The sequence below is a fragment of the Lygodium microphyllum genome, chromosome 1 (assembly GCF_053477565.2).
Source record: "Lygodium microphyllum isolate KBCC chromosome 1, Lygodium_microphyllum_v1.1.10, whole genome shotgun sequence".
Taxonomy (NCBI): Eukaryota; Viridiplantae; Streptophyta; class Polypodiopsida; order Schizaeales; family Lygodiaceae; genus Lygodium; species Lygodium microphyllum.
The window spans coordinates 35,008,406-35,022,531 of NC_141135.1; positions in this window are offsets into that span (position 1 = coordinate 35,008,406).

The following is a 14,126-nucleotide window of genomic DNA, read 5'->3' on the forward strand; positions in this document are numbered from 1 at the left end:
TTATCTAATCTTATTTATCTAAGTATACATGAGTTACTTTCAGCTTGCTATTCTCTTGGATTAAAGCATAATTTTAATTGCTTCCACTCTTATTGTCCACCTTTTAAAGGATTAGACACTACCATTGCTTTATGCAATCGATAAGACCTTCCTATCATTGGCCTATATTGATGTAAAGCCTCAAATTTGCAAGTTTGATGGGAGAGACTTCCACCCATAGGATGTGTTAGTAAAATATAAAATGATGGAGAGAGATTACTAGCTCTTCATCAAGGGACCAAAGCCATTGATCCATTGAACCCTGTGGATGTAGAAGATGATGAAAGAGTGCAAGCCATAATAATGTTTCACCTCGATGAATCCTTAATTCACCATATTGACAAGCTTCCAATTGCAAAGGAGAAGTGGAATGAGCTTGAGAAATTGTATGGTGCAAGAGGAAAGAACTCCAAAATCTTCCTCAAAAAAGAGTTCTTTATCTTGGAATACAAGTAAGAAGAAGACCTAGAAAAGTTCATTTCCCACATGAAGGGTTTGATGGCTCAATTAGCTTCAATCCAAGCTTTGATTTGCAGAAGAAGATGCCATTGCAATACTCTTGAAAGCCATAAGAAAAGTCTTTTTGACTCTTGTCACTACCCTAACAAACATACCAAATCCTATACTTGAAGGTGTCATTGTTAGATATGCTCAATGCCCTACCTAGACTCTCTAAGTGTGAACGTGAAGAGGTTGCAAAGCAAGTCAAGGAGTTGCTTGAGATGGGTTTCATTGAATTGAGTTCTTCACCTTATGCATCCCATGTCCTATTAGTCAAGAAGAAAGATGGCTCTTTCCACATGTGCATCAACTACAGAGAGTTGAACAAAACCACGGTGAAGAACTGCTATCCCATCCCATGCATTGATGACTTGTTGGATGAGTTGAAAGGGGCATGCTTTTTCACTAAGATTGATCTGCACTCTAGCTATCGTTAGATCCATATGAGGGAGGGTGATGAGATCAAATAGCTTTCAGGATTGATTGTGGGTTTTATCATTTTCTAGTGATGCCTTTTGGGTTGACTAATGCCCCCGCTACATTTTAGAACCTCATGAATAAAATTCTTCACCCCTTCATGTTCAAGTTTATGCTTGTTTTCTTTGACAACATCCTCATTTATAGCAAGTCATAAGAGGAGTATTTGGAACATGCTAGAAAGGTGTTTGATATATTGAGATAGCATCAACTCTTTGCTAAGGAATGTAAATGCATCTTCATGCAGACATCCATTGAGTATTTGGAACACATTGTTACCAAAAATGGCATACATGCTAACCCCAAGAAGGTGCAATGTGTTAAGGACTGGCCCACTCTATCCAGCACCACTACTTTATTATGTGATTTCCTTGGTCTCTCTTCATTTTATAGATGATTTATTAAGCATTATACCACCATTGTAGCACCTTTGACTGATTGGTTAAAAAAGGAATCATTCATTTGAGATGTCGCTACTAATCATAGCTTCAAATAATTGAAGGAAATGCTTACTTCAACCCCCATCCTCATATGCCCTAATTTCTCCAAGATGTTTACCATTCAGTGTGATCCTAGTGGGCAGGGGTATTGGTGCGGTCTTACTGCAAGAGCATGGTCTAATTGCTTTTGAGAGCCATAATCTTGATGACAAGGAGATGCAAATGAATGTGTATGACTAGGAGATGTTGGTTATCCTCCATGCTATTAAGAAATGGCACCACTATTTGTATGGCAACCGCTTTTAAGTAAAGAGTGACCATCGAGTCCTCTACTATTTACTAATGCAGTCTACTTTGACTCTAAGCAAATGAGATGTGTGGCGACATTGTAAAACTATGATTTTGACATTTCTCACACTCAAGGCAAAGAGTATATCATGGTTGATTCACTTGTGGATGTGGGCATGCAAAGTATCCTCCATTTCAAAGTTGCATAGTGATTGGATTGAGGATCTTCAAGAAGCTTATTTGTTGGATGAGAACTTTAGCCACATATTCTAGAAATTACAACATAGGGTAACGGTTGAAAACTCCCAATATCAGCTCAAGCATGGCCTTATTTGGTCCCATGGTAAGATTTTCATCCCCCACACTTCTCCTTTCACATAGAAGATCATGGAAGAGATGCATTCTTTCCCCACCCAATGCTGGTCACTTGGGTGTTTTCAAAACATATGATACGATTTCCAAGTGCTTTCATCGGAAAGGCTTATGGAGGGATATCAAGGATTTTGTGACCAAATGTATTCCATGCCCATAGAACAAGTATAGCATGCTTAGGCCCGCTGGCCTCTTGCACCCCCTTCCTATTCTTAAAGGGAAATAAACGCATATCACCATGGACTTCATCATGAGCCTCCCCATTACAAAAAAGGATGGAACAGTATATACGTGGTGGTTGATCACCTTAGCAAAGTTGCCCACTTTATCCTTACTAAGACACAATACAATGCCTCTCAGGTGGCCATTGGTTTGTGGAGTATGTCTTTAAGTTGCATGGATTACCACAAGTCATAGTACATGATCAAGAGGCTAAGTTTATGAGCAGCTTTTAGCAAAAAAAATTACATTTATGGGCACCAAGGTTGCTCCATCTACATTGCATACCATCCCCAAATAGATGGCCAGAGTGAAAGAGTAAATTAATGGCTTAAGACATACTTACAACACTTTTGCCATGATGTACAACACAATTGGGATGCGTGGCTCCACTTGGTTGAGTTTGCCTATAACGACTCCACCCACTCTAATGTTGGGGCTTCCCCTTTTGAGGCATTATATGGGTATAAGGTTCCCCTCTCTACAATCTTATTCAATGATAAGATCAACCCTCAAAGCAGAGTTGAGTTGGATTGCATGTAGGCCTTGCTTCAGCAATGCAAAGTGAATCTTCAAAAGCCACAAACTCACTTGAAACTCTATGCTAATGAGAAAATAAGGCATTTGGAATTCCAAGAAGGGGAGCTAGTCCTCTTGAAAGTGCCTAAGTCCTATTAATCTACTCTCAAAGAGGGCAGCAATAACAAGCTGGTCCACCGTTTTTATGGCCCCTATTGGATATGTAAGAGAGTTGGTGATTTGGCCTACCGATTAGAGCTTTCCCCTACCACCAAGATTCACAATGTGTTTGATGTGTACCAACTAAAGCCCTTCATTGGCACCTTAGTGGACTATGTGGAAGAACTTTTCCCCATAGATGAAGAAGGTATCATTCACTATATCCCTAAGGCAGTGTTAATTGTCAGACGAACAAGGTGGAAATTTTGAAAAATCTAAATCAGAAAATAAGGCCAAGGCAAAAGTGAAATGGAAGACGAAGGCACGCCAAGAAAAATATAGAAACAGAAGAAGTGCAGAAAAGTCCTAAATCAAGGAGAAAGGCGCACAAGAAAAAGTGCAAGTCAATACTTTTGTAAAAGAGTGCAAGGCGCATCATGATTTATTTTAAGAGCATCCGTGCAAATTGTAAAGGTAGATGGGCAATAGAAAGGAAGCTAGGAAGATAGAAGGACAATGGGAAAAAGGGCCTAGGCCACAACCGCCCATGTGAAAAAGGGGATAAGGGGATTTTAGGGTTTTGTATATAAAGTTGAAAAGTGAATGAGAAGCTCATTCTTGTATGTGCCCAAAAGTAGCTCTCTTCTTCTTCTTCTTCTTCTTCTTCTTCTTCTTATTCTTCTTCTTCTTGCTTACTGAAGCTTATGCTTGAGAGAGGGAATGTGAGAGTGTGAGGGAGTGAGTGTGTGAGGGTGAGGGACTATGGTGGAGAAGATCTCCATCTTCTCCTCTCTTCTTATCTTCTCTTCTCTTCTCTTATCTTGCTCATGGCAATGGAGCTTGGAGCTTGGAGCTTGAGAATCGAGCTTGCTTGAAGCTTGCACTTGGATCATGGAGCTACCGGAGTGCTCGAGAGAGGAGGCAACCCAATCGGGCATGGAGGTAAGCTCACTACACTCATAGAGAGAGAGCCCGTCGGCTATGTGAGAAGTAGCCATTAGTGCTTGGCTTGAAATGCTTGAAACAATAAGCGATCCGTGGGTCTTGGCGGTTGAGCTTGAGCTCATCTCTACATTTTAGTTCCATTGCCGAGACCAATGGATTCAAGTCTTGAGTGCTTGCGCGCTTCAAATTGAGCATAGTAGGGTTTTTCCCGAACTAGTGCTTGAGGTAGATAGGTAGTAAGTGAGGGAGTTTGAAGAGGTATTCGATCTCCTTAGCAAGTAAGTTTTGGTTTTTTGGATTTGGAAAGGTAAGTTGGAGTAGTGTAGGTATTTGCTTTGTGATTTGGATACATTGGGGTAGGAAAAAACAAAGAAAAAAAAGGAAAACGTGCATTAAGGTTTCTACTGTCATAATAGGGCTTTGATTTGTTTGCCAATTTGTATTTTAAAGTTTATCTGCTATTCTAGGTATACACAATCCTTTATCAGGGTCTATTCTTATATACTGAAAGTTAGTGCGACCCCTCATAACAAAAATCATTAGAATCGAGCTTATTTTCATCATCTCTGGAAACTCATCCACACGAATCAGATATTGTTACTACAATCCAATTTCCAAAATCGGACTCAGACAGTCCAATTCCCCAAAATCGAACGGTTAGATTCTTGAACTCGAACCAACCCATCCTGTCCGGATCGGACATAACCTGTCCAATTTTGAAAATCTAACACCCCTAATCAGACGCACCAAAATCGGACACAAAAATATCGGACACCTATCAAATTGGACACACAAAAATTGGACACCTATCAAATCGGACGTCCGATTCTTAGAATTGGACGCACGAAAATCGGACCATCCCATAATCGAACCACTCAGACTCGAAATGTTTGATCGGCCAATCGAACCGAACTAAAATCGAACATCTGATTCCGATAAATGGACTCCTGAGAATCGGACCTCTGAGAATCAGACAGAAAACTGTGAAAATCAAACAGGTGAATATAATACATATTTGACACATTTAAGCCCTGAAACTGACCCAAAGATCATATACAGTCAAAAGCACATCACAGATCTATCACCAAGCTGAAATTTAAAGCAAGTAGTTCAAAACTTGGCTACGAATGGCGGTCCTTCAAATCATGTATGGTATTTAGCATAACAGCCCTACGGGGTGGGGGAGACTGCCCCCCCCCCCCAAAGACCCCGCAAACTCTGCCCCCTCCGCACCTCCCCCAAGTAGGCTAGAGAGAAAACATGCGCCTTGACAGGTCCTCCAAATTAGATCCTAATGTAGTAATGACTCTACACAAGCATGGATTCTCACTTGCAAAACAACAACCAAAGGCCCATACCTAAACAAAGAGAAATAGAGATCCTAGAACCTCAATGGGCCAATCTAGCCAATAAGGGCAAAAATGCAACACTACAAAAACATATATATGTTACATTCGGACTGCATCTAGTCAAAGCGAAACAGAATAACATCAAGCTACAACTGCGAAGATGACTAGACATGACAATCTTAATTATAGATGCACCTTGAATGGCATTGTACAGATGACCCAAGATATTAGTAGAGAATCCACATATGGTTGTGCAATTGGGGACTCAAGGGCATGTATCAGAAGCCAAGACCCAGAAGATGAATACATAGTACTACTTGCTTATCTTAGGGTCAAACTCACCGCAAAAATAGAGCATAGTATCGATTCTCTCATCGATGAAGGAGCAGATTTCAATATCTTGACCTATGAAGCATGGATGCAACTAGGCCAACCAGACCTCACACCAACTAATGCGACTCTTAATTCTTAGGGGGGCACCCACAAGCACTTATAGGAAAATGCAAATTTCTTGTAACTATTGAAACTGAAAGCTTGCCTATCCTATTCCATGTTCCTCCAATAATGCTAATTATGGAAAGAAAACCCTCTTAGGAAGGCCCTTCAAAAGGGTGACAAAGTGTGAGGTCGATTATGTAGCACAAAGGATACACTTGACACTACTGGATGTGAGGATATTCACAACGTTTTAGCAAGGGTAACCTCATCAAACCTCGAGGGAAAGACAAGGAAGATTCTAACATACCAAGCAAGCCTAGTAATGAGAGCAAGGACTTGTTAAAAGAGTTGATACAAGCACATGTTGAATAGAGAAAACCAATGAGTGAGGCCATGCTTAAAACAAGAAGGTCAGGATACAAGGCCAAGGATAGGCTTTGGACTTACAAATATCGTAGAAGACCACAAAGGAAGTCCAAGCCTGCGATGGATATCCAAGTGTTGCTATGTGCTCAAGTGTATTACGCAAGTAACCAATGGATTTGGGTACCAAAACCCCCTGCTAAACCACCTTTGTCAACTGAAGGCTAGACCGTATCAAAAGCGAAGAAGTGTAGGAGGAAAGCTAAGCGAAAAACTAAGTCTCGAGGCAAGAAACCAAACATGACTATTCGAAAGGAAGGTCCTCATCCTAGCATGTTTAACAAGTAGATGTCAGATATGACTGTTGAGTGTGCACAAAGACCACTAGTGCCCAAGGAGCCTTTGACTTCCCAAGAGGATAATGAGCACCACAAGCACAATGCTGCTCATGATAAGGCTAATTGCTCAACAAAGAAAATGGTAGAATCATCTAACAACAATGAGAGAATCTTCTAGCTAGTGCCAAGTCCACCTAGAAGTCTCAAATCTTCTCACCCTCTTTTCCTAAATGGACACAAGAAGCACAACAGCAGTCATCAAGTGCAGCTGCTCATTCCCTATCTCAATCTCCATCTAAGCTTCCAAATGTCCAAGATGTGAGACATGACACTATCCCTAATTCTCAGCCTAAGGATACACTTGTGCAATCCACTATGACTAGCTCAACTGTGATTTGCACAAGTGAATGCGCAAAGGGAAACAAAAGATACAACCACTTCTAATCTACTTAAGGACTTGACACCGCAGTCTACCAATTTTGGTGAGTCCACTGAACTAGCCACTACTACTTCCAATCAAGAATCACAGTAGCACAGCTTTTGGTCATGGACGACACCCCTTGCGGAACGTATCCTTAGCAATTCACCTATGGAAGAGGTGTCACAACCAACATCCTTGACACCTCTAGCACTTCCAAAGCACCTAAATCCTAGGCTTGAGGAGAAATCTCTCGAAGATTTGGCCAAGGAGATGCGCATTTGACCAATGAAAGTGCCTGATGAAGCTTGATCACAAGCTGACAGCCATCACATGTGTGTATGTCCATGTGTAAATTGGAACTCCTCCTCCTCCTCCTCCTCCACTGCACAAATATGCACCCCCAATGACAGTGTCTCAACAGATTACAAGGTTCTACCAAGGAGGACTGAATCCACCCTTGGACACTCACCTTGAATCAATGAGATCAATGACTCTCGAAGATGCTCTTATGCAAGCAAAGCCTATGGCCAAGGAAATCACTCGAAATCAAAGGAACCGCCCAATAAACAACTATGGAAGGGGTTACCCAAATTGTGGTGTCGACATGGCCAGTGCCAAAGGGAATGGTAGAGTTAATGCAATCACCCAAGGACCAAATGGGATAGGCAATAGGAAATGCTACCAATGCAAAAGGATTGGACACCTAAGGGAAAATTGTCCTAACCGTCCTGAAAATCCTAACCCAAACCAGGTTGGTGGAAGAGGTCGAGGGAATAGCAACAACAACCCAGGCCACGGACATGGAAGAGCAACTGGTGCCCGGGTAAATACCATGATTGGACAACCCGAGGAATGCACATTAGGTAAAGAAATTGAAAGAGGATCCATTCATGCTGCCATGGAAAGGAAAGGAGTGGACCACCAATGTGTAGTAATTCAATCTCCAACTACTTACAAGGGTGCATCATTTATAATCTTGATTGATTGTGGTAGCACTCATTCCTTTCTTGCACCCAAAACAGTTAAAAGATTGCATCTAAAATCCATGGGGACAAGGAAAATGATAGTAGAATTGGCTAGTGGGAAGGAAATCACTAGAATTGAAATTGTAGGGAAACTTCAATTTGAGTTAGACAACCATACAACTGAAGTAGAATTCTGAATCCTACCACTAGGATGCTACGATTGCATTCTGGGAATGGGTTGGCTCAAGAAGAACAAAGCCCAAATTCTATGTGCTAAAGAGGAAATAATCTTTCAAGACTTGGAAGAAAAAACCGTTAAGGCATATGGGAAAGCTTAAAGAACTAGAGTCCCCAACTAGCCAAGGCAAGACAACTTAGAAAAGGATTAAAGAAAGGTCAACCAATCTTCATGATCTAGTTGAATAAGGTTGAAAAGACTAATGAAAGAACTCTACCTTCTTGGATCAATGACTTCGAGGATGTCTTTCCAAAAGAACTAACTCAACTGCCTCCAAATTGAGAGGTTGAAATAGAATTGGTTCCTGGAGGCAAACCAGTATCAAAACAACTGTATAAAATGTCTACTCCTGAAGCTATTGAGCTTAAGGAGCAACTGAGGCAACAAATAGAGCAAGGATTTATCCAGCCAAGTAATTCACCTTGGGGAGCACCTGTCCTCTTCTAGAAAAAGAAGGATGGGACACTTAGACTCTGCATTGACTTCAGAGAACTAAACCATGTTATGGTCAAGAACAAATACCCCATACCCAAGATAGATGAACTTTTAGATCGCCTACATGGAGCCAAGGTTTTTTCCAAGATTAATCTAAGGTATGGATACTATCAAATCCGAATCAAGGAACGAGATATCCCAAAGACTGCCTTTAGCACACGTAGGTATGGTCATTATAAATTTTTGGTCATGTCATTCGGATTGACTAATACCCCAGCCACATTCAACCATCTAATGCAAGACATCTTTTGACAATATCTAGATGATTTTATGCTAGTATTCTTTGACGATATACTAGTGTACTCCAAATCAATAGAGGAACATGAAGGTCACTTAAAGATCGCCCTAGTAACATTCCGTGAAAATCAGCTCTATGCCAAGATGAGTAAATGCATATTTCTCACTGACAGGATTGAATATCTTAGATACATTGTTTCCACTAATGGAATCTCAGTAGACCCTACCAAAGTAAAAGATATCCTAGAATGGCCAATACCTAAGACAGTAAAAGAAATCTAAGGATTTTTGGGACTAATAGGATGGTACCAAATCTTCATCAAAGATTATTCCCTCATTGTTGTACCCTTGTCAAATCTTTTGAAGAAAAATACAGTAATCATTTGGATCATTGAGCATCAATAAAGCTTTGATAAGCTTAAAGAAGCTATAACCATTGCACCTATACTATAACTTCTTAACTTTAGTCAACCATTTGAGGTGATCACTGATGCAAGTGGACTTGCAATTGGTGGGGTGCTAGTACAAGAAGGAAGACTAGTGGCCTGTACTTCCAAAAAATTGAAGCCCTACGAGTCCAACTATGCCACTCATAACCTTGAGTTACTCACAGTAATCCATGCCTTGAAACTATGAAGACACTATCTATTGGAAAGGATATTTACTTTAGTGATCATAAAAGTCTTAAGTGGATCTTCACCCAAGCTAACCTAAACATGAGGCAAAGAAGATGGATAGAGATACTGCAACAGTTTAATTTTGAAATCAAATATTATCCAAGGAAGGACAACGTTGTTGCAAATGCCTTAAGCCCTGCCTTAAGCCAAAAAGCCTTTCTTAACAACATTGTCGAATTTTGAAGCTTAAGAAGCTGTATCCATACCTGATAACCTTGTACTTGAGCTTGTATGCCAAGCTATTTCTCAGGATAAGGAATATGAAGTACTCATGGCTAAGGTACTTCAAGGAGGAAGCTTTGAAAAAGAAAGGTCTAAGATTAAGGATTATCATGCTAGCAATGGTTGCCTATATTACCATGATCGCCTTTGTGTCCCAAAAGGACTAGAAGTGAAGGCCAAGATCTTATGGGAAGCACATGATAGCCCCATTGCAGGACATCCTGGGTATGCTAAGACACTCAATGTAATTCATAAGAGCTATCACTGGCCAAGATTGAAAAGGGATGTATTAAAGTATGTAACTCAATGCTTGACTTGTCAAAGAGTCAATGTAGAAAGGATCAAGATGCCTAGAGAGTTACAACCCTTGGACATTACACAAATGAAATGGGAGTCAATAAGTATGGGCTTTGTTGTTGGATTACCTATTGCTGCTGCTGGTGGATATGATTCCATCATGGTAGTGGTTGATAGATTGATAAAAGTTGCACACTTGATCCCAGTCAAAAAAACCTATAAGTCATTTGACATTGCTCGAGCCTTTATCAAATAACTATTTAGGTTACATGGATTGCCAAAGAGCATAATCAGTGTGACCAAGACTCCAGATTCACCTCTAAGTTTTGCACTTTCCTATTCCAAGCAATTGGAATGCAACTCTTCAGTATTGCTTATCATCCTCAAACTGATGGCCAAACTGAGAGGGTGAACCAGACCATTGAAGATATTCTAAGGTCTTATTGTGGTAAAGAACCAATACGGTGGATTGAGCATCTACCTTTGGTGGAGTTTGCTTATAACACTGCCTTTCAACAAACAATCAAGATGTCACCATTTCAAGCCTTGTATGGGCAAGAATGTCGTACACCTCTAAACTTCTCAAATCCCGCTCTCAAGGTAGAGGCTTCTAAGGCTATGCTTGAAGAGATGGACCAACAAATCCAATTGATCTAACATGACATTCAAGTTTCTCAAGATCAGCAAAAGTCCTATGCAGATCTTGAAAAATCCATAAGAACATTCAAGGAAGGTGATATGGTGTTTCTAAGGGTAAGGCCCGAAAAGAGCTCATTATCCTTGGGGAAATACAAAAAGCTTAGTCCAAGGTATTGTGGACCATATGAAGTAATCAAAGTAATGGGAAGGAAAGCCTACAAGCTTAAATTGCCCACCCACCTCAAGATTCACAATGTATTTTATGTAAACCTACTGAAACCTTATGTACTAAACCCCGATCATGTGCTGACGAACAAATAGTCATGCCTGCCCAAGGAGTTCTAGAAATGCAACCTGGGAAGATTCTAGATACAAGGGAGAAACCTCTAAGAAGCCGAATCCTAAGAGAACACCTAGTACAATGGAAGGATTATCCTGAAGAGGATGCCACTTGGATCAATGAGGCAACCCTTATGACAGAATACCCCCAGTTTCTCTTGAGATGAGGACATCTCGTTTCCTCTAGGAAGGGAAGAATGCAATGTCCCCATTCCTTAGTTTATTTTAATAAACAATGTACATATACTTTCCAAAAATTGATTTATGTTGGAAACAAAATGGTAAAGATTGCACATTTTTAAAAGTAGCTCTAACCATAAAGATAATTGATGAGGTATTATATGCTAGTTCATGGAAGGAAGGCTTGGAAAACCCTCCCAAGACAAGCTTATTAAAACTATGTTTATAGTATAGAACAATAGAAAGAACTAGCCTAGTGGATAGTCACTTGGCAGTTAAGTTCACTTGGGTGATGATAGTGCTGGGATGGGTGATCTCCCGGGAAGCTTTTCCTACAAGCTAGTTGGAGCTTCTCAGGCACAACCAACAGCACTAAAGAAGCCTTGGTACCTCATTGCCAAGTATGCCAAGGCCAAGATGCCAAGGTCTATGCCTTGGTTGCTGCCTTACTTACTGCCTTAGTCGTGATGCCCGCCCAAACGACGTGACGTGTAGTGCTTGCCATATCTTTATCTCTATGTTACATTCCAAAAATGGAGCCCTTCTCTGTCATCATCAATGATGTCATAGAAAATGATAAAAGCAAGTGTTCCCTCTCTTTATCCCCCATGATTACTATATAAATAGGGATAGAGCATCACGTTTTTAAAAAAAACAATCCATGCAGAAGTCTCTGTGTTGTTGATGCGACGAAGCTCTGCTGCAATCAGCCAAGCCTCTCTCTCTCTACACCTACATGAAAGTGCTGCTCAAATCTATCAAGCTTCTTCCATGGCTCCCAAGAGATGTCGAGATGCTGAGCAATGTCATGCGTAGAGAGCTCCCCAATGAGAGGAAGTAGTTGTTGCTGAGAGAACTCAACACAAAGCTAAAACGCAAGCGAAAGTTACCCTCGAATCCATTCAACCCAAAGGACCGGTTATTACACAACAAACTGAGGTTGCGGTCATAACTTGTAATCACGATGGATGGCCGACGAAGATAATCAGGTTTAGTACATAAGAAAATGATTACTTTTAAGCTATTAACTCTAAAACTTCCTAATTTTTTTATTTTATGTTATTGCTTTTTTGCATCTTACGATAAAATGAGGGATAAGTTAGTAATGTTAGAAAAGCCCATATGATAAGTCTATTACATAGATTACGATTAGTTAGAACGTACTTAAAATTACAAAAACATATTAGTATTATCAATTTCTTTTTAGGAAAGAATATGAGAATTGATGAGAGGGATAGATTCTATGCATTGTATACATTGACAAGTGTGTTAAAAATGTTTTATGGTTATGACTACTTTTGGATTTGTGAATGATGAATTATGTCTCTTATGATTCCGTGCTTGTAACAACCGGATGAGTTTTGGATTGTGGTGGTTCGTGACATTAGAGTCCCTAACCCAATACTCCCTAAACACTCTGCGGAGTGTGGAAAAACTCAACTCTGGTGGGTGGGGGTCCTATGCTCCCAAGGGAGGTAGGTGTTTTTGGTTTTTGATCACTCGAGCACCTGAGGGGGCAAAGGGCCAAGTGATAAGTGCCCTTGCTATGTAAGACATCTCTTGAGGCTCAGGGAAGCTTAGAGGGTCTCTGAGCTAGTAAATTTCCTATTGACCACAGACGGAGTGCGATCACATACAACCCAATCCCAAGGGATTGGAAGGTCCTATCCTAAACAACAATGTCTTTCTGCGAAAAGACGATTTTGTACTACTCTGCGGAGTGATGGTTGTGCTTGTTATGAAATATTTGATTTTTGAATTGTTTGTTATGTGTTAAAGATTGAGATTAACGAACCCAGTTTGACCAAGTAATAAAAGGAAGCTATTTTTTATATGTCCAAACAGCATGGTAGTATGCTTTGCTAATTAGAAAACTAAAGCAAACCCAATCGAGGAAAGTGGGAGGCTTCGATCTTGATGATCGAATGCCTATGGCTGGGTGGACCTGATAAGTTTCCAACTGATTAAATCGTGACCCTTCCAATATCGGTAGGATTAGTTACCAGGTACACTGTTTTAGGGGGCCAAAGCTGAGCTTTTACACATTCCCTTGTCTCTCACTCTCTTTGAACCAAGTGTGGTGTTAACCTCACTCTTGCCTTTGATTGATTACAAAGTGGTCTTTCTTAGGTGGGCGTTAGATTGCTATTATGAGTGACTTGTCCATACTTCCCTTGTGAAGTAGAACTGATACTCCCATGTTTAACTAAGTCCTAGGTTTCCCATGGGGAGACTGGATGGTGATGTGCATGGATATGAATTTTGGTCAAGTACTAAGAGGACTCCTTCAGGTCTATTGGAGGAGGCACCTCTCATAGGAATAGATTTGGTTTCAGCTTGTAAACTTCTCTTCGGGTGTCATACCATGTATAGTAGTAGTGGGTGTCTTGTTCATAATGTATATAGAAGTAGAAACTCCTTCAACCCAATAGTAATGAGGCAAGTTTCTTTTTGACATAAATGCATGACACCTTTTTAATATACATGTTTTTCTACTCAACAACTCCATTTTGTTATAGAGTATATCTACATGTTAACTACATCTGTATAATTTTTTGCAAAAAATAAAAAAACTCATTGGAGAGATATTCTCCCTCTCCATCCAGTCTTAGGCATTTAATATGAAACCATGTCTTTTTCTCAACAAAAGCCTTAAAGCTTTTAAAGTGAGTAAACACCTCACTTTTCTCATGTATGAAGTAAACCCATACTTTGTGAGTATAATCATCAATGCAGAAAACATAATAGCTATAACCACTCAAAGTTGTGGTCTTTGTAGGCCCACACATGAGAATGTATCAATTCAAGTGGCTTTTTACATACATGCCTTTTATGTGAAAATGCATGCCTTACTTGCTTTCCAAGTTGACATGCTTCATATACAATGTGCATCCTATCAACTCTAAACTTAGGCAAGCCATCCACAATCTATTTTAATTGCACGTATTTGAGTCCTTGCACATTCACAT